At 30.4% G+C, this 14,269-nt stretch overlaps 1 protein-coding gene across 3 annotated transcripts in view; it reads right to left on the reverse strand.

The window, feature by feature from the left end:
• Nucleotides 1-14,269, reverse strand: part of LOC107454120 (cubilin-like) — a 338,300-nt gene that overhangs the window by 195,593 nt on the left and 128,438 nt on the right. The window contains exon 2 of one of the 3 annotated variants that reach the window (XM_087157548.1): nt 5,829-5,904. The exons of the other annotated variants lie outside the window; for them this stretch is intronic. The gene's annotated coding sequence lies outside the window, so the exon portion shown is untranslated. The remainder of the gene's footprint in view (nt 1-5,828; nt 5,905-14,269) is intronic. 3 annotated transcript variants of the gene reach the window in all.

Consider the following 14,269-nt stretch of genomic DNA (forward strand, 5'->3'; position numbering starts at 1 on the left):
GGGTAATCATTATCATGCAGAAAAGTTTCATCCTTTCATCATCATTTTTCATGTTGACTTGCTATAAACAATCTTAAGCTTAACCACACTGTAAAAATTTCCAGATCAAATTACAGTTGAAAGTACCAGCACTTCGGTGCCTCATCCGTAAAATTCATTTTTACTGTAAAATATTATACAGTAACTTTTGAAGTAGTATTTATTTCATTAAATTGAAACAGACATTTTTCGGTAATTATTACTGTTGAAAGTACGGCACATCATATTTTTTATTCCGTAATATGTTCTGGTAAAAATTTATTTTTCGGTTAAAAAAAAATTTAAACAAAATTAAAGCTGTTTAAAACAAATTTAAAAGCTGTACATTTAAAGTGAACTGAAAAGTAGAAAATAATTCCGTTTTCGTTAGACCAAAAAAAAAAACGTCAAACGGAAGTAATGTATCCTACCGTTTTGCTTCTTGATCTGAAAAATAATGAATTCTTTTCTCCGTTTTGGTCACTTGAAAAAAAAAGTCTTTTTTTTTCTTTCTTTTTTTTTTTTTTTAAGAAAATTATTTTATTTTATTAATACCTAAATTTTTACACTCACGTCATAAACTATTCTCATAAGATCGAATAAATGGTGCTATTTTGCATTTTATATGTAAATTAAAACTTCTATTTTCAATATAATATTTCAAGATTTAACACGTCAAAGATGGAGGGGCCACTGGATCTCTCTCTCTCTCTCTTTTCTATTATTCCAAAAATAAATAACTTAAATTAATACATTTAACTGATTTAATATAATATGAATTTACTTATGTTTTCATTTATTTACTTATACATTGATCTCATAGGATGATATAACGAATAGTATAACGTATACGACGTAAATAACGATATCCTGCTTTTAACGTCTTTTAACTTGTTACCCTTTACTTTCCATATCAATAATGAAAAAAAAATCCCAGAATTCAGAGCGTCCTCTAATACTATTTCCCACAAATACTGACGAGTTGATGACTCCTACAACTTCTAATATCCAATGAAAAAAGAAAGGAAAACGTGTTAGAAGTTTCAAACTTAATATTGTCCACCCGGAAACTTTTTTCGAGAAACTGTATCGATAATGGTTTCAGAAAAGGTAGTTTTACATCGGTTTCGACCGACACCGGACATTCCCAGAACGGAAGGTCGACACTGACAGCATTTCAGAAGTGATGAAGAAGACAGTGAATCTTCAGATCACCATCATTTGTTAAAGCCGTAGTTATACTGCAGAGACAGAGAATTTTCTTCAACGGACGACATAAAGAAAGAGAGAGACATGGATGTCCTGGACTATTGAAAAATTCGTTGTGTACTTTATGGCAAAGAGAAAGAGTCGATAAACAAAAGTTTCGGTTAAGTTTCGGTAAAAGTTTGTTTCATTAAATTTTTGTGTCGGATTGCTTTAATTTATTTTTCAAGTTTCAGAATGTATTTAGGCACTCAACAAAATATAATTAAATTTGTACTCATTTAAATTTTAGTTTTCACGGTTTAGTATTTCATTTTTAGTCTTCAAATTTTCACTTCCCTGATATAGCGACGCGTCTCGTTATTTACGACGTTTTTATCCAATCCGGCAAGCGTCGTTGAAACGAGGCACTACTGTGTAACAAAAGCAGTATAGAGAAGAATAAAAACATACAGTTAAGTTTCGTCACAATTATATCAGATTTAAGAGCCACGGTGACTCAGGGGATAAAGCGTTCACTTCGAGGTTTCTCAGGTTCGAATTTCAACTGTGGCTGGCTGGTACGGATCCTTCTCATGGCTCACGCGAATCACATGGCTAGCGTAAAATATCCTCAGTAGAAGATGGATCAGTAGTTCTAATTCACTAGCTGTCGGTTTAACCGTGGAAATTTTTCGTGTTTTTTCCCTCCACGTAGAGCTAGTGCTGGTTAGATCCATCAAAAAAGTTCTTCAAGAAGACTAGTTTATCCAAAGGCTTGATCCAAAAGTTCATTTGTCCTTCAGGTAGAGTTAAAGATTACGAGGCAACGGAGTTGAACATCATATCAAGTCTTGAACTCATAATTGGATCGGTTGTTCATCCGAGGGTTATAAAATGAAAATATGGCTCGTTGTTTGCAAAAAATGTCCGATAGTACGCACAAATCTGGTGGTTAAGTAAAAAGTTGCTCAAGGTTATTCAATATAAAATAAAAATTAATACATATTTCTAATATAATTGTAAAATTAAATATCATCATTAACGACTTTGAGGAAAAAACAGAAACTGGAACATGCTATAACGAAACAAAGCTCAGAGAGAACAACGTGCAACAAATGATGCACCTCTATAATGCTAATTTATGAGTTCGTCGTTGACCTCTGCACAGTTATATATTTTAATATTATTATAGACTTATCCAATATAAATGCATGTGAATTGTATATAAAGAGGTGATCGGAAAGAAGAAACTTATTCGCAAAAATTTTATTCTGCATTTATGTGAAAAGTTCATATCAGTTGAATCTGTTCATTCACTCCAAACTGCATATGAGTCGTTTTGAAATGAAATGAATGCCAGTAAACTAGAGGAATAATGGGTAGAGAGCTTTGAAAATATTCTCACAAAGAGAACCAAATATGGAAAACACTTCCTTTGAAAGTCTGTGAAAAAAATTCTTGATGAGGCGATTTTTCCATCCGAATAATATTAAATACCAAGAAATTCTGATGGTCAAGTCTCTACGTTAATATTTTAAAATTAATTTTTATCATATTTTTAAATTTTGGAAATCTAATTTCTCTGCACTCTAAAATTTCTAGATATTTAGCAATTTTCAGTCCTTTAATTTTTAATCATTCCTTATCTCAATGCCATAAAAAGTTCATAAATTCTTACGAAACAGTAAATGCGTGGCTTTCAACACTAGATTGCCCAAGGAAGTCATTTTCACTGCTTTTAATTTCAATTAGAAAAACAATGATGCATATAATGACAAAATTTCTTAGAATTTTATACAACATATAATTTTTTTATTGTTAATATTTACTAATAACTTGTTATATAACTGTAAATAATGTAAAAAATATTGAAAATTAATTTTAAACAAATTTCTTTACAGATTATTTATTCTTTTACAATCCAGTCATTTTGACTGCTTTTAGGCAATATTGGTATATAGCAAGTTTCAGTCTTTCTAGTGTTAAAGTATTTTTATTCAATGGATATATTTGCTTTACGGAAGAACTAATAACAATAAATGATTTATGATTTTCGTATAAATAAATAGAGATGACGTGACAACAAAACTGCCTAACATAGAACTACTTAAAAATTTGTTTAAAAAAATGTCCGATCCGACTTTGAACGAATGGATGTTTCAGGCTGAAAATTTTATTTAAAAAACATGAAATTGTCGTTTGATACGTTCTTAGATGTTGTTCCAAACTTGAAGTGTTGATTGATCGGGGGATGAAAACGACCGCCTATTTCCGGGTTTTTCCTCAAATCTTACGTTTCCGGAGAAAGTCGGAAGTCATCTGCGGAGCAAAATCCTTGGAAACAAAGGAAACGGCGAATTATGTCTTTCCTTTTTCGTTTTCCACACGAACGACTGTCGAAACGTTAAAGTTGAGGATAAAGAAAACGAGAAAGAATGATTCAGGAAAAATACTCTTCAACTCGGCTTCGCGATCAGTTCTTGGAACAGTGAAAATGTTTCGGTGGTTTTTTCCCCTTCATCGCAGCGATGTTAAAACTGCAATTTATTGCTGTGTATATCATAGTAAAAGTATTGTTGGTGAAAGAACCGATTTTTCACTGAAAACTGATGCTTTGATTCTAAATTTTTATGAAAAAGGATGAAAATGTTTTAGTTAGTTTTTCCAAAAGAAGTGACGCTACTATACGGATAGAACATTTGCTTAAAGCTGATTTTAGAAGACTCTGCAGTCCCATTAAATAAAGTTTTTCAGTAACAAAAATTACTTTTGCAATTTTAGTAACTGTCAGTTTAGTTTCAAAAAGTCATTCGCGATTGTTAGGCTAAATTTTACTAGTCTTTAGCCATTATGCTAATTTTGAAAATTGTGCAAAATGTAAACAAGTAGTCAAAGCCACAGTTTTGTGAAATACTTGATATTGAGCTGTTTGTAATCAATGAATTCGTAATTTTCTTTAGAGGTTTTATAATTTTATAAATATTTAAGACACTTTTCGATATAAAACATAAATAATTTCTAGCTCAAATTGTAAATGTATAATTTAAAATTACAACTTCGTAATGAGTTTAAGGCTCTTAAACTGTTTATTTTTATACATTTCTTGATGAAACAGCTTGTAAAAGAACATCCTTAAAAGGTAAAAAAGTTAAGTAAAGAGAGTGCATCAAACTTCACTTAAAAAATAATTTTAAAGCAAACCTTGGGGTTTTAGTTAAAAACAGCATTTAGGTACTTGCCACTCCTGAAGAAGTGAAGTAATTTTGCCTAACAATGCGATTTAAAGGATATTTAATTGGATACCTGTAAGCAACGTTACGCGTGTGTGTCGAACTTGATCGGCTCTTGAATCGACAAACGCTACGATTTAACTAAGCCTTCTCTAATTCAGAGGCTCTAGATTTACCTAAGATGAGGTAACTTGGAAGCATCCTAATTTTTTAATGATTCTTAAAGTATACAGTGTAAGGTTATATGTAAAACAACATAACGGATAAAAAACCTACATTTTTCTGACATATCCGCTATATTTTTTCAAAGTCTTAATGATCGGTTGTTATGCATTTAACTGAATTTCCTTAAAACTGTACTTGATTTTCTCTTCCACAAAGTGACCCGTTGTTGGTTTGTTAACCAAATTCAAAGTCATTAATAAAGGGCTCCTTTTTCATTACTCAAAATTTATATAGAGTACCAGTGCAAATTCTGTAATATGCAAAATTACATAGTAATCGTAATATCGTATTAATAATTAATGCGGCAATAGTAATTCATTCCTGGTTATTCTTTATGCACATCGATTTGTGATTTAGACGTCCTGCATTCATATGACTTACTAAAGTGTTTTTTTAACATGGTGGTTACATTTAAGATAAGATATATAATTAGAGGGTTGTGTATGATATATTATTGTAAAATATTATGTAATATTTTTGGTAAAAATCATGATACAAGATATCACCAAAATAAACTCGACGAGTTCAATACGCATAATAATGTATCAAAAATTTGAAAAAAAAAATGCTTTTTACAAATGCAGTGTGATTAAGAAACGAAATACATTAAATTGCGAAAATTAATATTTATTTTCTATTGCAATTGTAAAATTAGAAAAAGTACTTCGAAACATTATAAGGGTAATCAAATTTCCATTCGAAACTTTCACATACATTAAACTTTAATTTTTATTTTGTTTTGAAGCCAGTAAAAATAAAACATTTTCATTACTTAGTTGCTGATTGAGAATTAATAGAGAATTTTGGACCTGTATCCTATGATGCGTTCTGCAATTTAAAAAATTAAGTAAATGCTTCATGGATGCTGTGTTGAAATTTTGAGGTACTGTTAAGTTCAGAATGAATCTCATATTTTTTCGAAGTTCTAGAAATCTTCTAAAGAATATGAAAAAGTTCCATAATTTAAAATACAGAAGTTCGATAAAGTTCTGTAAATTAATGTTAGATTTTTGCATACGTTGATAAAATGTTAAACTTTAGTTAGTCTAATCTAAAGTTTTGTTTCAAAGGAAGATGTTTTAATGGTTGGCTTAGATAGAAATTTTTTTTCACGATTGCACGCGATGGTTGCATAATAACATTAATGGAATAAATTCTAAATTTCACCTTATAGAATTTTCATCATGTACTCCTCATATTGTCCTTTATTTTAAAATAATATTTCAAAATTCAGTCCTCTTACCTGAAAAAAAGTGTTTATTAGTGTTGGGCATTTGGAATTAATAAATAAACTACACTGACAAAGAAAATCTGGTAAAGGTATCGCACTGTATTGTAATAACATTTCTGGTGAAAAAAAACTAATTCTGGATAATAAAAGTAAATTATGCGGTATTTAAAATATTTAATTGGTAATTATTCCGTTTATCGGAAAATCTGGTTTTCAAAATTATAATTCTCATAACTACACATTTTGCAAAGAATACGAAACTTGAAAGTAAATTTAACCGAATAAACTTTTATACTCTAAGGCAAGCGTGATAAATTTGACAAAATTTACATTTGCCAAAATTCATCGCATATTATAAAACCATATTTTATTGTAAATTTTACAAAAATCAGTACCAAAGCGCTTCGGTAAAAAATACTGTGTTTTTGGTGTTCGTATTGAGTCAGAAACATGGCGTTTTTATATTTTCTGGTAGTTTTTACCATACTCTTGTTCTCAATGTGGTGAAAAAAGCCTAAAGTAAACAATGTAAATTTAATTTAACCCTTAAATTTCACAAAATGAAAGTAAGGATAAATTTTATCCCATATTATATAACTATACTTTATTATTAATTTAACCAAAACCATTATCAAGAAGCGTCGGTAAAATGTACCGAGATTTTTGGTGAAACCATAAATTTTACCATATTCTGATAGTTTAAACCATACTTTTTTCTTTCTAAGAGCTGCTTTATGGTGTTTTTAAGAAGTACCAAAATAAAAAATCTTCCAGTATGCCATAGCAGTAAATTTTTTTTAAACTCTACTATTCTTTTCAACTAATTTTCACAATTAAAATTTAGTTTTTCTTTCCGCAATAACTACTTCTATATGTTAGATTTTATAAAAGAAATTATCCTTCAATTTCACTTATTAAAACAATGCAACGAAATTGCATAAGGAGCCTGAAGACCCTTTCAAGACGATCTTTCTAAAATAATGTTTCAATCCACTAACCAAACAGGCCTTTGGCGATGATTCCAAAACTTTTTTCAAATTTAAACATCACTCTGTGTTCTCAATCCAAACACTCTTTAAAACTGCCTCTTATGAAATTAATTTTATCTAAAGAGCCTCCTGGCAGGAATCAATACACATACCTTATCGAATTCAAAGCAAACGTGTTCCACGCATTTCATTAAATAAACACATTTTATTCCCTTGACCGTTTAAATTCTAACCTTACAACTTTTCAAAGCCCTCCTTCGATTTAATTTGAACTTATTTTGAATTCTGACTGGTTTACCGCGTTTCATTGAATGTCTCTATGAAGCAACTTCAACTACATCTCTAGTCTATAATAGGAATTATTTAAGAGTTAAGGTTTCCCGGTGAAAAGCGTTTGACGTTTAGTTAGAATCTCGTTATTCTAAGGACATACTTGTTAATGAATTTTCCGAATTAACAGACATCCTGAAGCTATTGATTTAAAACTGTCTATCTTCAATACTGGAAGTTCCTTAGATTAGAATTTGCTACGAGATATTCGGTCTTTTAAAAGACTAAATTAACAAATTGTCTAGATATAAAATAACACTCTAATAAAATTGTTGCATTAATTTATAGATGTAATTGAAATGTAAAATATATATATATTTATTTATTTGAAATCTGAAATAATGCTAAACGGATTTTTATTGGTTTTATTATTAAATGTTTCTTAAGAAAAAAATTGTGGTTCAGAAATATTTTACAGATGGAAGTGTATTTTAATTATTTCTTTTCATCAATCTGTGCAGGTTTTTTTTGTTAGTTTTTTAAAAATAAGTCTGGGTTTTTAAATTTTAACTGGTTTACCGCGTTTCAGTGAATCTCTCTATAACATCAGCTTCAACTACATCTCTAGGAAAGGAATTATATAAGAATTAAATGTACCCGGTGAAAAATGTTTGACCTTTAGTTAGAATCTCGTTGTTTTAAGGACATACTTGCTAATGAATTTTCTGAATTGAAAGACATCCTGAGGTTATTGCTTTAAACCTGTTTATGTTCGGCCATAGTGGAAGTTCCTTAGGTTAGAATTTTGTCAATTATATTCGGTGCTTTGAAAGAGTAAATAATTGACAAAATTATCTCGACATGAAATAACAATCTAATAAATTGGTTCCACTTATAATTTATCGATGTAGTTTATATATATATATATATATATATATATATATATATATATATATATATATATATATATATATATATATATATATATATATATATATATATATATATATATATAAACTACATCGATAAATTATAAGTGCAACTAACTTATTAGACTGTTATTTCATGTCGAGATAATTAGTTTTGTCAATTATTCAATCTTTCAAAGCAGAAGTTTACAACATATCGTTCATTTGGTGAAACAATGATGTTACTGCAAAATAAAGTTACGCCATTGTCTCACCAAATGAGCGACATTAAAAATATAATTTTTCCTTTGAAAAACAGCAACCAATGGCAAAAAAAGGATAAATTCGGATTAATTTTTTATTTTTTTATTTATTTTATTTTTTATTATTTTTTTAACATCTCTTTCGATATTTTAGCGGGAATAGTGTGTTCTATATATTGCTCCTTTGGTGAAACAATGACGTAACTTGATTTTGCAGATACGTCACTGTTTCACCAAATGAGCAATATGTTGTAAACTCCTTAGCAGTCAACAACAAAAATGCAATATATTTCTGAATGAAACAATTATAGGGCATTGTTATAGCGACGTGGCGAGCAGAAAAAGCTGAAAGCCATGCGTTAACGACATCAGCAGCCATCCTTCCACACTAATGGTTTGAAGACTGTACGTCAAAAATAAATTTAGGTGATGGTTACAATTTAGGCAGTGAAAATTCCAAAAAGCGAACGCCAACTTAAATTTTAAATTGGGCCAAGAAATGATTGACAAAATTAGTTGGAAAATTTATTGTGAAAAAATTTGACTTTCATATTATCCACTTCCAAAAAGCTGATATTATGTTTACGAATTCTTCGACATCTGATAATTTTAGAAATAATACCTATGAGCACCCTGACTGACTAATGCTACTCGGAAGTGTATAATTTCAAAGTCAAACTGTTTCACAATAACTTTCCAACTAATTTTGTCAATCATCTTTGGGCCCAATTTGAAATTTAAGTTTAAATTCGCCTTTTGGGAATTAGACAGGCCATGAATGCTTTAACTCTAATCGTCATTTATATTGATTTATGACGCACCATCTTCAATCCATTATTTCTCTACATCAAGCTTATCGGTTGTTTTTTAACTGTATTGTTATTTCTAATCGTGTTCTTTGCTATTTCTAATCTCCATGTTCATATATTTTACAAAGATATTTTCAGTTTGTTTTCTTTTTATTATTTGCCTCGATGTCTTCTAGAGTTTTTTGGTATGGAAAGCTACGCTTTAAGTTAGTTTACATAGCTAGCTTCATTTTCCTTTTCTTTGTACTATTCTTTGAGCATTTTCAATACTATTTTTATACTACACTATTCTGTACTTATATTATTACGCTGTCAATTTTACACTGCTTTATTCTGATGTGACCATTTAGATCTGATGCACCAATTTACTTTTTTCAGTTACTAAATTTGTTCCAGATTCCCTATTATTTGTATTTTATCAATTTTCTTGTTTGAAAATTTATTTTTTTATATATGTTTTTCATGATTGTTAAACACAGTTTAAGGATATACAACAATCTCGTTTTATATGAAAATTATCAAGCCTGCTAACAAACTTTAAAGTCTTTAATTATTGTGACATCGTGACTGATAATTTGCAGTTCAAAGTAAGCACATGACAATAATATTTTTTCTAATTTAAAAGTTTAATCATGAATGTGAAAGTTACACTATTTCTTATGAATTGATATGCAAAGTATACAGTATAATTTTTTAGTATGAATTTCTTTAAGTAAAATTAGATAATGATATCTAGTATTCATTATATTAAATTAAGAAAAAATTATGATCTTTACCCAAATATTTATACACATAAAATAAAATGAAATTTCAAACATTTTCTGGTCTAAAAATGCTGAGCTATGGAGTCCACAGTCAAAATATTTGACTTCGACTTTGGATTTTCTGGGGAGCTTGACTCAAAATCTGGCCTGTACCCAATTAAAACGTTTACTGAATGTTAATCTTCTGTATTCTTTTTCTATAAATTGGTTAATCATTCGCTCAAAAACTCTGATATGTAATTGATTAAATCATTGTCATAATATTTATTCAAGTAATGTTCTTGTTTACATAACCTTAAATATTTTGCTAAATAATTTTCAAATAATAAATTTTTCTTCCGCGTTCTAACTAACAATTTTTTCGATTCCAACTCTTAAGTACTTCCAATTTTATCATTATTCTGAAAGATATTTGAACTGTAAATGTATAAAATATATTGAGATTAAAAAAAAGTATGTTTAAATAAAAAGCATTTGAGTGAAAAAAAATCTCAAGCATGAATGAAAAAAGGAAATATCAAATTTAACTTATCATTTTTATTGCAGCCAGAAAATAATATTAAAAAAAAAATTATATTTCCTTCCGAAAGAGCTTATTCACTATCCAAAATCTCTTCTACTTAAGAGCAAAAATGGAAACTTTGATAAAAAGAATTCCAGCCAAAGATGCGATATATCCTATCAGACCAACTCTACCTCGACATTTTGATGTGGCGTGAACTTTAAGGAGGATATCCACTGGAGCGAGCTTTGCACAAAGACGCTGAATCAAGCATTTTCTTCGATCCTGCCACTCTTGCTGAATTATCGATCTTAGTAGAAGATGAGGCTGAAGCGTAAGAAGAAAGTACAGTTTTTGGCGAACAACTCCATGGTGAACCCAATTAAGACGTTTTACGAAATATGCAATTAGTGCAACGGCCTTTGCGAGCGAAAGTCGCATTTCTTCCCCTTCTTCGTATTCCTTTTGTAGAAGACTTAATTCAATTAATTAGCTAATTAATTGCAACGCCATGCAGGTCAGGAATGAAACGTGTTAGTGAAGAGTTTTAGTTGAATGAAAAAAAAAATATTAAGTACCTTCAAGAGGTGAATTTGAGATGGATGGAATTTTTTAGTACCCGGATTTTGTTACTTACTTAGTACATAGAAACTGTTACTTTTAAACAAATTATTTAAGTCATTATGTTTTTTTTTATATTAATAATTTCAAAATTTCTTTGTTCATAAATATTTTTTTCCATTAAGGAAATGCCCTCTTTTATTCATAAAAGTTTTTAATTAAGAAAATAAATGCCTTGTTATGTTTTAGTTTTAATCAGATAATTTAATTATAATAACATAGGTTGCAATTAATGATAAATTCAATTCATATACTTTCTAAAATCGTTTAAAAAATCGAAGCAATAGGCACTAAAGCATTGCAAACTTTGAAGCAATAGGCATGACATATTTTCAATCTTATCATCTTGTCCAGTGGCGTACGCAGAATTTTTTCAAGGGGGGGGGGTCATAATTTTCAAAAATTACTAAAAGAAATTCGAGTATGTAATAAAGCACTATTATTTCCTTAATTTAGACAGCTAGACAATTTTGACTTTTTATTTAGACAACATTGTTTAGTTAAATTTTGTTTTTATTTTTTAAGTTTAAGAATATAATTTTTTTATAATAAGAGGTAAAATATTTTATTTTTATTAAGAAGTAGGAATAAATCAAGCCAGAAAAAACTACTCATACTGTAACAATAATAATAATCGTATAAATGTGAATATTCCACAGAAAATCAATGAATTTAACCAAAAAATAACTTACCTACAAATAGGGAATTAAACCAGTTTACAAACACGATAAAAATTTCTTGATTTATACAGTAATATCCAAACGACGGGTTTTTTTTGCAAGTTCGTTTAAAATGTCTTCGACAGCTGGGGTAAATTTTCTATGAATGCTTAAGAGCGCCAATTCATTCATTCTATTATTTCCCGTTGAGTTGCGTAAATAAGTCTTCAAACGGCGCAAAGTCGAAAAGGATCTTTCGTTTGCACTCGTTGAAACAGGTAGAACGACCAATATTTCTAGGAGTTTGAAAATGTTTGGTGTTATATCTTTATTGCACATTCCAAGAGCATCCGCCGCAGTTTTTGGAACACTAACTCCGTCTTCACTAATCCTTTTTAATCTTTTATACCAGAGTTTTAATTCAGACTTAAGGCTTTCTTTACAGGTATCCAAATCTTGAGCGTAAAATTCCACTAATGCTTCAAAAGCCTTTATATTTGAAGGTTGGCAAATGAAAGGATCAACAGGTAGAAGACACTGAAATCCTTTCAAAATATCACGATGCGATACAAATCTTAAGTCTAATTGTGTTATAAAATTTTCTATAAATGGAATAAAAATACTAACTCTGAAATATGTTTCCGGTGTCGATGAGGGAAAATTATCGCGATTTCTCTGTCTTCCCGTTATTCTAGGGATTTGCAAGGAAGTGGAAGATCCAATGCTTGTTAGCATAAGAGAAGAAGAGCTGAATATTTCAGAGAATGTTTCAGTGGCATTTTCACGCATTAATTTTAGATCTTTAATGACTTCTTCTGCAAGACTCACTGCCTCTATCAAATCTATGCGTGTTTTTTGTAGGTATCTACAGAGATGGATTGTTATGGTGAAAACTTTGTAAATGCACAAAAGAGATATTACGAACTGGCAATTAGATACTGTGCACAGTAAAGAATTAGCCTCGGTAGCTGATTTCTTATCCTTTCATTCTGATATTTTTTGTAGTGTTTCGGCGATAGGCTCGAAAAGTTCCACCACAGCGGTTACTGAGTCGTATCTTTCCATCCAACGGGTTGCACATAGCTGTTTAATTTTCTCCCTCTTAGAGCTGGTTTCCATCTCCTCTATTGCTGAAGATAGGACATACTGTCTTTTTGGCGTATTTAAAAAGTCGTATAATGTTTTAATTGTCCCTAAGCAATTTCTAATGCCAGTTATTTCGCATGCATTTGATACAGCCAAATAGAGGCTATGAGCAGAGCAATGTACATGGAGGGCTGATGGGACAATACTACTTACGGGGGCTTGTACACCACTAATTTTCCCACTCATTGATGCAGCACCATTGTACCCCTGTCCACGTAACTTTTTTATATCAACTTTCATAGACTGTAATTGGTCTAATATTGTTGTTGCTATTGCTTTTCCGGATAAGTCATGCACCGGAATGAATTGCAAAAACTGTTCGTTGATGTTAAAATTTTCTTTATCGACATATCGAACGCATAACGATAATTGCTCTATACCTGCAATATCAGTTGCTTCATCTGCAAAAATGGAAAAGCAAGTTGCATCATTAATCTTGCTGACTAGTTTTTGCAGGATTAAAATATTGCAAACCTCAATAACTTCGTTCTGAAATCGAGGGCTGGTATACTGAGCATTTTTTTTGCTTGACTCTAAAATGTTCTTAAGAGTCGAATCGTTCTTACTCCGGAAACGAAGCAATGCCCGAAAATTTCCGTCGTTCTCTTCACCTGGTTGTTCAGCAATTATTCCCGAATCCTTATGTCCTCTTAGAGCGAGACCTTGATTTCCACAAAATAGGATGGTTTCAATGATTGGAGTAATGTTTTTTCTATTTTCTAGTTTTCTTCTACTTGCTGCACTGTCAACTTGTTCATCCACAGGTTTCATCTTTCCAAGTAAAATATCGTTTAATGCCCCAGCAGTTTCGATCGATTTTTTGTGATAAAGATATTTCTCGTGTTCAGAAAATCGCTCTACAGCATTTTTCCAGTTGTCAAATTTTACATTGCACAGTTGGCCTAAAGGTTGCTTTCCAGAACCGGCACCACTTGGGGTGAAAAGTACACAAAGTTTGCAAAAAGCACCACCCTTAACCTCTGAATATGCAAGCCATTTCCAGCGATAAAGTCATTTATACTGAAATTTCAATTTTCTTTTTCCTTTTTCAGGAAAAACAAATGCTGGATTGGGTTCCCAAACAGTTTTAAGTATATCCAGTTTTTTATCCTCGCATGTATTATCTTCTGAAAAAAGTCCAATGTCATATGGGTGGGAAGTAACACTTTGAGGGCCGCTTTCACATTCATCAGATTCTGCTACGCTAGAAACGTTTTCTTCAACGGAAGTATCACATTTCTGTTCAACAGAAAAACTTACATTGGTACTAGATGCTGTCACCTCACTAATTTCAGGTCGTGATTTTTTCTCAAAGTAATTAAAAATTGTTAAATTCTTGCGTTTTGACATCCTAAAGATCCAAGAACAGCAAAAATATATACATATATATTGGCACAGAAATATCCGCTAAGCTACGATCTCAAAGTTTCGAGCTGGAATGAATAA

Source organism: Parasteatoda tepidariorum, chromosome 2 (genome assembly GCF_982258835.1).
Source record: "Parasteatoda tepidariorum strain Cologne lab strain chromosome 2, Ptep-v5.0, whole genome shotgun sequence".
Classification (NCBI taxonomy): domain Eukaryota; kingdom Metazoa; phylum Arthropoda; class Arachnida; order Araneae; family Theridiidae; genus Parasteatoda; species Parasteatoda tepidariorum.